Source organism: Schistocerca piceifrons, chromosome 4, assembly GCF_021461385.2.
Source record: "Schistocerca piceifrons isolate TAMUIC-IGC-003096 chromosome 4, iqSchPice1.1, whole genome shotgun sequence".
NCBI lineage: Eukaryota > Metazoa > Arthropoda > Insecta > Orthoptera > Acrididae > Schistocerca > Schistocerca piceifrons.
Genome location: NC_060141.1, coordinates 277,446,881 through 277,459,003, shown reverse-complemented (window position 1 = coordinate 277,459,003; position 12,123 = coordinate 277,446,881).

The following is a 12,123-nucleotide window of genomic DNA, read 5'->3' as shown; positions in this document are numbered from 1 at the left end:
AAACAGGAATGTTAAGTGCTGAGGAGAGAGCGGATATGTGGAAAGAGTACACTGAAGGTCTCAATGAGGGAAAGATTTGTCTGAAGTGATAGAAGAAGAAACAGGAGTCGATATAGAAAGAGGATCCAGTATTAGAATCAGAAGAGAGCTAGGAAGGAATTAAGATAACATAACGCAGAAGGGATAGATAACATTCCATCAGAATTTCTTAAATCATTGGGGAGAAGTGACAATAAAACGACTACTCACGTTGGTGTTCGGAAAAATGTCAACCACACAATTCCGGAGACTGCAGGAGTTGACAATTGAGAGAATTATCGCACAATCAGCAGAACAGCTCATGCATCCAAGTTACTTACTAGAATAACATACAGAAGTACCGAAAAGCAAATTGAGGATGTGTTAGATGACGATCAGTTTGACTTTAGAAAAAGTAAGGGCACCAGAGAGGCAATTCTGACGTTGAGGTAAATAAGGGAAGCAAGACCAATAAAAATGGAGACAGATTCATAGGATTCGTCGACCTGTAAAAAGCGTTCGACAATGTAAAATGGTGCAAGATGTTCGGAATTCTGAGAAAAATATCGGTGAGAGTGGACGACCAAGAATGAAATGCTCGAATTAAATAGCGTGTAAAACAGGAGTGTAGTCTTTTGCCCCTACTCTTCAATCTTTACATCGAAGAAGTAGGGAAGCAAGACCAATAAAAATGGAGACAGATTCATAGGATTCGTCGACCTGTAAAAAGCGTTCGACAATGTAAAATGGTGCAAGATGTTCGGAATTCTGAGAAAAATATCGGTGAGAGTGGACGACCAAGAATGAAATGCTCGAATTAAATAGCGTGCAAAACAGGAGTGTAGTCTTTTGCCCCTACACTTCAATCTTTACATGGAAGAAGTAGTGATGGAAATAAAATAAAGGTTCAGAAGTAGAATTAAAATTCAAGGTGAAAGGATATCAATGGTAAGATTCGCTTATGTCATTGCTATCCTAAATGAAAGTGAAAATGAATTACATTATATGATGAATGGAACGAACAGTGTACTGAGTGCAGAATATGAAATGAAAATAAATTGACGGAAGACGAAAATAATAGAAGTAGCGATAAACTTAACATCAGGATCGATGACCACAAAGTAGATGAAGTTAAGGAATTCTACCACCTAGGCACTAAACTAACCAATGACGGACGGAGCAGGAAGGACATCAAAAGCAGACTGGCACTGGTAAATAAGGCATTTATGGCCAAGAGAACTCTACTAGTATCAAACATAGGCCCTGATTTGAGGAAGAAATTTCTGAGAATGTACGCCTTTCGCACAGCATTGTATGGTAGTGTAGCATGGACAGTGGGAGAAACAGAACAGAAGGGAATCGAAGCATTTGAGATGTGGTGCCACAGACGAATGCTGAAAGTGAAAAAGATCTCGTCAAAGTCTTCAATTGGCATCCGACAATGCAGATGGTTGTTGGCGGTCGGCAATCTGCATGCCGTAGGTTTACAGAGACGGTACCAAAGGATTTGGATTTAAACCAGACGCCAGTGATCACGACGATAATTCATTAGTTGCAGAGCCGAAACTCTAGTCAATGGCGGACCCACACTGGATAAGCAGTAGCAGGGATGAAACTTAAGAGTAGCTTCAGAAAGGAAAACAAAGTGCAATGACGGTGAGGATAAGCACCGGATTGGAGTGGAAATCAGAAACGACTGAAATGGGAATTATAACAACATGGAGTAAACTTAAGTCACAGTGAATAGGATCAGCACCAAGGGCCAGAGCAGACCAAGTTCTGTCTACCAAGTCTTGAGATGCAGTTTCAACACGAAGTCGTTCGAAAAGCTCATACCAGTTAATCATCAATGGTTTTACCACCGAAAGAGTCCACTGAATCCTCGAAACTCATCGTTCTACCGAAAAAGTAGTGTCTCCACTCTGGCTCGCCTGTCGAACAGCTTTTAGGTGGCTTCCTGGTGGTCGCACATCTACCGTTAAGTTAACTCCGCTGTTGTGTTTATCACGAAGGCGCAAGTTTAGCAGACGAACCTGTTTCTCTATCGCAGAAAGCCGGCAGCTATACCCCGCTAATTGAAAGCCTTTCACAGTAATGTCTCTCCAGAGAGAATCAGTGCTCTTCTTGTCATGTCCGCATTGTTCGTCGCCTGCGTTTCGAAGAAGGATTTAAAACAGTACCGACAAGTAAATAGCGATTTATTTTGTGTGTAACGTATGCGTATCCCAGTCCCATACTGTCTGTTATACTCTGGCTTTCACTACAGCTTTAAACAGAAGGTACTAGAAATAAAATAAAAGCTCGAGATCGGGTTTTAAAATCGGTGTTAAATGATGTCAACAGTAAGAATCGCTGATGATATGGTTACTCTCTGGAAAAACAAAGTAGATTGACAGTGCCGAGTGAATTGAATAGGGCACGGTATATGCATTGAATGTAAACCGAAAATAGACGAAGCTATAAAGGAATCGCAGCAAGAGATCAATGATAAATTAAACGTTAAATTTGGAGACCATGATGTGGACGATACTAAGAAATTCTGCTACCTTGTAAACAAAAAAAGTCATCCCAGACGTAGGAAAGAGGTCGTAAAGATCAGACTATCACAATGGGGGCGTTCTTTGCCATAAAAATTCCACTAATTTCAAACATTGCCCTTATTTTGAGTAAGAAATTTCTGAAAACGTACTTTTCTAGCACAGCCTTGAATATAAGTGAATTCTAGACTGCGAAATGGAAGAGATTCAGTTTTGAGATGAGGTACAGTGAATATTAGCTGGAAGAGGAAGATACGGAATGAGGACATTCTCTGCAGAGTGAGCGAGGAAAGGGAAATGTGGGATGCCCCAACAAGAAGAAGGGATAGTATGACAGAACGTGTGGTAATATTTCAGAGTATAACTTCAAGTCACCAGCGGAAGCTGCAGAGGGCAAAAACTATAGGGGAAGTCAGAGATTGGAAAAAAACACAAAAAATAATTGAAGACGTAGGGTACAAGTACTGCTCTGAGATGAAGAAGTTCAGGAAAGGAATTCGTGGCAGCTTGCATGAAGCCAGGCAGAAAAGTTTGGAACATTTGAAATTAATTATTGTCGCCTCTGTTATCATACCTGATTAAGTCGTAGTGTCAGTATGGCCTCATGTGTTCCAACATTTCTACGAAATCCAAACTGATCTTCCCCGAGGTCGGCTTCTATCAGTTTTTCTATTCGTCTGTAAAGAATTCGCATTACTGTTTTGCTGCTGTGACTTATTAAACCGATAGTTCGGTAATTTTCACATGTGTCAACATCTGCTTTCTTGGGGATTGGAATTATTATATTCTTCTTGAAGTCTGAGGGTATTTCGCCAGTCTCATACATCTTGCTCACGAAACGGTAGAGTTTTGTCAGGACTGGCTCTCCCAAGGGTGTCAGTAGTTCTAATGGAATGTTGTCTACTCTGGGGGCCTTATTTCGACTCAGGTCTTTCAGTGCTCTGTCAAACTCTTCACGCAGTATCAGATCTCTCATTCCGTCTTCATCTACATCCTCTTCCATTTCCATAATATTGCCCTCAAGTACATCGCCCTTGTATAGACCCTCTATATACTCTTTCCACCTTTCTGCTTTCTCTTCTTTGCTTAGAACGGGGTTTCCATCAAAGCTCTTGATATTCATGCAAGTGGTTCTCCTTTCTCCAAAGGTCGCTTTAATTTTCAAGTCGGCAGTATCTATCTTACCCCTAGTGAGATAAGCCTCTACATCCTTACATTTGTCCTCTAGCCATCCCTGCTTAGCCATTTTGCACTTCCTGTCGATATCATTTTTGAGACGTTTGTATTCCTTTTTGCCTACTTCATTTATTGCATTTTTATAATTTCTCCTTTCATCAATTAAATTCAATATTTCTTCTGTTACCCAATGGTTTCTACTAGCCCTCGTCTTTTTACCTATTTGATCCTCTGTTGCCTTCACTATTTCATCCCTCAAAGCTACCCATTCTTCTTCTACTGTATTTCTTTCCCCCATTCCCGTAAATTGTTCCCTTATGCTCTCCCTGAAACTCTGTACAACCTCTTATTCTTTCAGTTTATCCAGGTCCTATCCAAGTCCCACCTTTTTGCAGTTTCTTCAGTTCTAATCCACATTTCTAACCAACAGATCGTGGTCAGAGTCCACATCTGCCCCTGGAAATGTCTTACAATTTAAAACCTGGTTCCTAAATCTCTGTCTTATCATTATATAATCTATCTGATACCTTTTAGTATCTCCAGGATTCTTCGGTGTATACAACCTTCTTTCGTGATTATTGAACCAAGTGTTAGCTATGATTAAGTTATGGTCTGCGCAAAATTCTACCAGGCGGCTTTCTCTTTCATTTCTTAGCCCCAATCCATATTCACCTACTATGTTTCCTTCTCTCCCTTTTCCTACTCTCGAATTCCAGTCACCCATGACTATTAAATTTTCGTCTCCCTTCACTACCTGAATAATGTCTTTTATCTTCTCAAACATTTCATCAATTTATCGTTATCTGCAGAGCTAGTTGGCATATTAATTTGTACTACTGTAGTAGACGCTGGATTCGTGTCTATCTTGGCCACAACAATGCGTTCACTATGCTGTTTGTAGTAGCTTACCCGTACTCCCAATTTTTATTCATTATTAGATTGCTTGGATACAAAGACCATTAATTCATCTGTGCCCTTTCAAAGAAGGATTTGATGAACTGTTAAGGTAGTCCAGAATCTGACTACCATGTAATGAATCAGATTATGAGCCAATCCACTGAAAGTGTTAGTTAGCCTTCACGAATCACCGTAATCGATGTTTCTCTCACATGCATTCTGAGCTAAAGGCAACGGCGATTTGCAGCTGTGACTGCAATGCTTAACACATTTCCATCACGGAACATCCGCACGTTTCAGAAACGTTAACATCCAAGAAATGGATCCCTCGGCAGATCTGATGTATTACCTCTCTTGTCTGTCACAGGAGTGAGCTAGTGCTAGTCAGCTAAAATATCTACTGTTACAGTGCAAGAAAACATCACAAACTACACCTTTAAGATATAACGTCAAGTAGCTTGTCATAATGTGTTTCGGCTCGTGCCCAGGGTGAATGTTTTACGTTTATACCGCCAGAGAGGAAGTGTACTGTAGTTGCAAAACAGTGGCTTTGTCTTGTCTCCCACTTTCGGTCGCCGTCATTTGCCTCCCAGGATTAACAGCCAATCCCGAGCAACTGCGCGCAACAGGCCCTCTGTGTTCCTTGTTTATTTCTTGCGCTGGAAATCCCTCAGTGCGGCGCGCGGCACTTATTTCCGTACCACAGGGCCTAAATGAGCTGCTCCCCACCTGCCAAGCACCTCCTCCCGTCTTCCCTCCCACGCCCACCCCCACCTGGTTCGGCGGCTCCTTTGGCGTGCTCTTCCTCTATCGGTCTTGCCGGCACGAGACTCCTTGGAACATGAATATTACAGAGAAGCTCTCGCGGCGACGTCAAGAGAGAGAGAGGGGGGTGGGGAGGGGAGGCAAGTTTTAATGCAGCTTCTTCCAACAGACGCTGTCGTCGCCCGGCGGGATAGCGCCGCTCTCAATCACACACGTGCACTTGGTAATAAAGACGGAACTTCCGCTGAGGAAGTAGAAGGGCGGCTCTGCACGAAATGCAGGAAGCTCTCAATGTCGCCGCAGATGTTTCATTTAGTCTGCATTCAAAATAAGCTGGAGTATTAAAGATATTTTTTTTCCATCAAGATCTGTTTATCATATCTCCAAAGTGGTGATGGGGGAACATGGGGGAAGCAGAAGGCTACTGTGGTGAAATATTTTGCCAAATGTTCATACAAGCTGCAACCACTGCAATATGTCCAGTATGCGGGTGAACACTGGCAATCCATAGAAGCGTCGAACCAAAGCCAAAGCAGGTTCACCAGACACTCCAGATCCACAAGAACGTGGGATTACCGGAAAAAGTGCGAAGACCTAGACAATAAGTACGACGAAACAGTTAAGAACTGAGGAAGAGTCGCAGAGCCACTGTCGAACGCGGATGACCTCAGAGCCAAGAGAAACGTTGCGATCGACCGTAAATCACGCTAGAGCGCTATAACAGAAGTTCGATATGCCAACGAATGCTGAGCATTTACCTATTTCAGAAACGGCCCAGAACATTTACTTGCCAAAGCTGTTTTCAAATAGTTTTTATTTGTATTTGCTGTTTGGAAAAATGAAATCGTCACTAGGTACCCTATCTGAACACATACCATTTTTCAAAAGGAGAGAAATTAATACGAAAACCAAGATGTAACTATATAGATCCACAATTCAACCGACAATCCTCTACGGAGCAGCACAATGGGGCACAACGTGCGCAAAGAATATCGAACAACATCAAATACTACAGAACACCTGCCTGAGATGGTCCTTCGCTGTACCTCGATGGACGAGAATCATCGAAATCCATCAAGAATTAAATAAAAAGTATAGTACAGAAAAAAGTCAAATACCAGCCGGAAAATATTTTCCAAAAATTTTACTCCATCAGAGACCGAATTCCTCAACTCACAGTAGACTCACAGCCATGGTACAGGTATAGAGCCCCGAAATTTTACCGAAGAAGGCATTCCAAAATTCAGCCATGATAAGAACTTCAAAAGAAGTAGAGATGATTTCAAGACGACAAATAGAATGACAAGAAACGAAAACCTAACAATAACAAACAATAACAAAGGACAAATAGACAGAAGAGCAAAGGATCCACAAGAGAGCCCAAGTCCCTCTGAAAGTGTTAATAACGATCGAGGAAAACCTACCCTTCCTCACAACATAAAAATAAATAGAAAGCACAAAAGTAGGATACACTCGGGCACAACACCAAACACAAAAAAATAAAAGTAGTAGTATAGTATTCCGCCATGACAAGAATATAGTATTTTTGTCATTGGTTAAGACTTTTCCGCTTTTGTCTGTCCATAGCCAGTATTTTCATATCTTAATATTTGTCTCCTTTGATATTGTCCATTATTTAATTACTTCTTTCTCATCTTCCCCTTTTTCCCTCCACCATTCCTTCTATTACTTCCTTCAATAAACAGTCCCTCCTCAAACGTCCAATCCAGTTCCGTTTTCTCTTTCCGATGACTTACCGCAGGTTTCTTTCTTCTCCAACTTTTCTTAATACTTCTTCATTCCATACTTGGTCTTCCCATTTCACTTTTTCCATTCTTCTCCATATCCATATCTCTAGTGCCTCCAATCTTCTTTCATCTTCGTTCCTCAATGTCCATGTCTCTGCACCATACAGTGTAATGCTACACATGTAACATTTAGCAAGTCTTTTCCCCAGATATTTGTTTAGTGGTCCCCAAAGTAATTTCTGTTTCTTCTTGAGTCCTTCTTTTTGTCATTGCAATTCTTTTCCTTATTTCTGTTGAGCTATACATAGCATCCCTTATTACACTTCCCAAGCAACTGAAGTTACTCACTTGTCTATTTTCTCTCCTCCTGTTTTCATATACCATTGTCTCACCTTTCCTCCATTACCATGCTTTTCGTTTTCTTCTTGTTAATCTTCATTCCATGTTCTTCTAATTTTGTGTTTAGATCGTCTGATATTTGTTCCATCTCTCTTACACTCTCTGCCATCACAATCATGTCGTCTGCAAATCTATACACTCCACTCCCCGACCCCTTATACAAACTCGTCTCCTTCCATCAAAAATTTCATTAATAATTTCCTCCAGATAGATATTGAACAATGTTGTTGTTAAACAGCAACCCTGTCTTACATCTCTTCCTAATTCAATTTCTTCACTCATCACACCTCTATTCTTACTCTTGCTTTCTGGTTAAAAGAAATAAATAATTAAAAATCTAAAAAAAGCGCTGACAGCTGGTAATTGTTCAGATGCAGGAAAAATGCAGGCAGTGTGCAGACGCAGGCTAGAATGTTGTTCAAATATGTGGTACCCATAACAAACAGGACCCGCAAGGGATATTCAGTTTATACAAAGGAGGGCAGCCCTAATGGTCTCAGATTTGTTTGGCACACAGTAGAACGTTTTGAATATGTTCAACTATCAGAATCAGCAAATGCTCGAAGACAGATAAACTAGTTCGCAGAAGTTTCCATTGCGTTTTAAGAACCAGTATTAAATGAGGGATCTGTGAATATACTGCAGCCACTAACTCATTGACCCGTAAGTGCAGTCTTGAAATACGACTGCACTCCTAGCGGTACTTTTTTCAACGCTGCTGCTGCTGGAACTACATTAGCATCTAATATGTGCTGCAACACGAAGCAAACTTTGCTATTTACTACACACTGTTGTGTAGAATGTAGACACAGATTTTGACAGAAATATTATGCCTGTTGGTGATACTTTCGGTATTGGGATTACTTTTCAAATTCTGTGACATAATACTCTTATTGTTCTTTCAGAAGGATAAGCCACAACTCCCTCTCTTCAGCAAATGTCTTCATCTCCATGTACGAAGGAGATCCCATCTCACTGCTAATATTTTAAAATAGGATCGTCCCAGTCGTTCCACCGTTCTCTTCTTTATGATATTGCCTACGAAACTGTGGTTTGTAGCAGAATATCGTGTCTGATTAACTGTCCACAAACTTCTGCTTTGCGCTGGCGTACAACTTTGCATAGTTCTTTCTCCTCTCATATTTTTCGCAGAACCATCTCATTCTTTTCTGCCGGTCCTACTTATTCCTCCAGCACCGCATTTCTGCGAGCTTCCTCCTACTCTGCTGACGTTCAGAATTCACATCCCTACGTCAGGACACTCCACACAAAAGTCTTTACAGATCTTTTCTTAGAAGGTTGTTATTGTTTTGGAAAGAACTGTTAGCCAGTGTTATTCTTCTCTTGATTTCCTTGGGGCATTTACTGTTGGTCTCCACAATTCTACAGAAATAGTGAATTCGGTTACTTTCTCCTGTTGCTCAATACCTATTCTTCTTTCAGTCTTGTCTCCATCCTATTTCTCGTCTATAACCACGACTTTTGCCTTCCTGGTATTTATTTTTAGTTTTACTTTCGTTACCTCTTGATTTAATGCCTGAAGAATTTTACTTAGTTCTTTCATTTTATTTAGTTCTTTCTCTGAGTTCCAATGTCATAGCAAATCTCACGCAGTGCATATGAACACTACTAATTCTGATTCGAATCGTCTTTTCTTTCGTTGTAGTTATTGCCTTCTCTATGAAAGTATTAAATATACGAGGTGATAGAGGCCACTTGGACATCAATGGATCAAACTGCTCAGCATAAAATACATCCGGGAACTCATACTTTTAACTTTTAATGCAGAAATTTAGAAATCATTATGCTCCTAGTTCCTGTGATTGGATGACAACAGGGATGTCATTTCAAACTTAAATTTCATCATATGTCTCGTATAGTAAAGCAAGAGTTGATAAAATATGATTAATCTGAACTTCCATCATTGTTTCTTATTTTCATACAATTTTAAACAAACGTACGCTTCGGTAATACACATTTAATACTCGAGTAAACACAACGTAGATTAAAGCTTAACGATATCTATACAGAATTAATCTACGGGTGTTCTACAAACAGTTTCATATCAAACACTGTGAAATTATTTATCATGTTTAGTGACGAATGCAATTTTTATAACGAAGACATGCATATCAACAACACTCAGAAACACAGTTACATGCAAGGTTCTATCTCCACTATCACTTTTCTGCAAAGTCACAGTGTAAGTAGCCTGTTTATGTGTCTGTATGTTGGCAGCGCGATAGGCCTCATTAAAGCTATGAAAGCGTTTGAATTGCCCCTCTGTTTATTGATTGGATAGCCACTTAATTACTATTTATTTATTTAATGGGATAATAATAATTATTAAAAGGTGGCAATTTTATTTAAACACCGCTTTTTTTTTACTCTTTCAATTGTTGCGAGTCAGTGATAGTGCAACGCTGCTCGCTGTGGAGAATACACATTTTATAAGAATTATTTGGCCCAGGAAACACTTTTGCTATCACGGTTGCGATTTAGACGGTATTCGCGTAATTGTACTGATTAAAAGTTATCGTTTCCGAAAGACGCACGTTCGATTAAAGCTGTGTACACTTTTGCGCGTATAATGAAAATATTCATAACACGTCGCGTAACAAAAAGAAATATGCGAATCACAATCGTGATCAAACGAAGAAAATATATGATAACATAAATGTTCTTCGCTGTTATTCAGGACAGGCTCAGATTAGACCTTGCTATTTTTAGTGATAGGAAATGACAAGACGTTACACTTGGGAGATATCGGTTTTGAATAAATTGTATTTACCTTCTCTCTCTCTCCTTTTTTACAGCCTTTATACCTTCACATCGATTAAGGAACTTTTCCTTTCTACCGACCAGTACGAGAACAAAATTCAGACTCAACAAAATGTCTTACATCGAATTATTACATGCTTAACCCTTAACAATCATATATAGTTTCGTAGTACAAACAATGCTAATTATTCCGTGCATTAGAAAGTCTTTGATACACTGAGCACAAAAATGAAAATAATAAAATTATAATTACATTTTTAATATCATGAATACTTCTTTAAATCATGAAAATAAGGTTTGACATCGTCGTAATATTAATTTTCATCGTTGTCACAGTTTCATATCAAACACTGTGAAATTATTTATTATGTTTAGTGACGAATGCAATTTTTATAACGAAGACATGCATATCAACAACACTCAGAAACACAGTTATATGCAAGGTTCCATCTCCACTATCACTTTTCTGCAAAGTCACAGTGTAAGTAGCCTGTTTATGTGTCTGTATGTTGGCCGCGCGATAGGCTGCATTAATAACTCTGACAGCGTTGTATGCCCTCTGTAAGAGACTCTGTGGCTGGTCGGACTCGCAGTTGGAGGTGAGTAGCCAGAGGTGATGGAGGTTGGAAGTTATTAGTTAGCAGTGGTGGAGGTTAGACGTCTGAAGCGTTAGGGGCAGCGGGCGGTCTGGACGTATCCGTCATGGAAATTTAATTTTGTTGATGATCATATAATTTTTGGAACTGGATGTCACGGACGATTATATAATTTTTTGAATTGATGTCATATTATTTAGTTAAAATTCGCTAAATACATTGTTTGCTCTGCAACAAAATCTTTCCTTTGATAACCAAATGCCTATTAGTAGTTAGAGCCTACAGTAGATACAATCTTTTATTTAGCTGGCTGTATTGGTTTTTGCTGTATCGCTGTAGTTCGTGTAATGAAGATTTTCTGTGAGGTGAGTGGCTTATGACATGTATGGGTAAATGTCAGGATTTCTTATAATTCGGGGTCATTCTTTTGTGTTAATTATTTGAGCAGTCGGATTGCGTTTGAGTTGTATTTGTCAGGAATAATTCTGTAGGTCAGAAATGAAACGATAAAGAAGTTTCACCATCTCAGTTATTTCAGTTTAAGTAAAAATATAATACAGAAGTTTCAACAGCTTTAAATGTTTCATTCACTCCAAAAACTTAGCGTTAGTCGTATTTGCTTTAATCTCGATTTTAAATATTTCGGCGAAGGCTACATCATTTTATGGAATCCATAGAATGATTTCTGAGCGTTATGAAATTAGAGCTGCAATGCTTTCCCGAAATACTGTACTGAGGAAAACCATTAAATAAGTGAATGCTTTCTGTAAAGTTAAATTTCAAGAGCAATTGTATTCTGATTATGAGGCCAGGGTATCGACATATTTAATCTTTGTCTGGTAATAAATGCTTAATACGAAACACTAGTGGCAGGGAAAGATGCATTCGGTAAAACTGTTGGCTTATTAAATTCCTCTCCGAGTTACAATAATACAGTTAGGACTTCATTAAGCTTCGCTTCGCCGTTGGCTACTTAATAATTACAGAGCAGTATCCATTCCGGAACTCATTTCCGAGAGTACACGTACTTCTACAGCAAGCTGAATTATACTTCGTACTGTGCACGAAATAGATTCTAGCGGCAATTATTTTTTTAAAGAGGAGGAGACTGAAAAATACGAAGATATATTATGTCACTGCGCTTGAGTACTTAGAAGGAAAATTAGGAACTAATAATGTAGTTCGGTGAAGGACTGGTAATAAGTA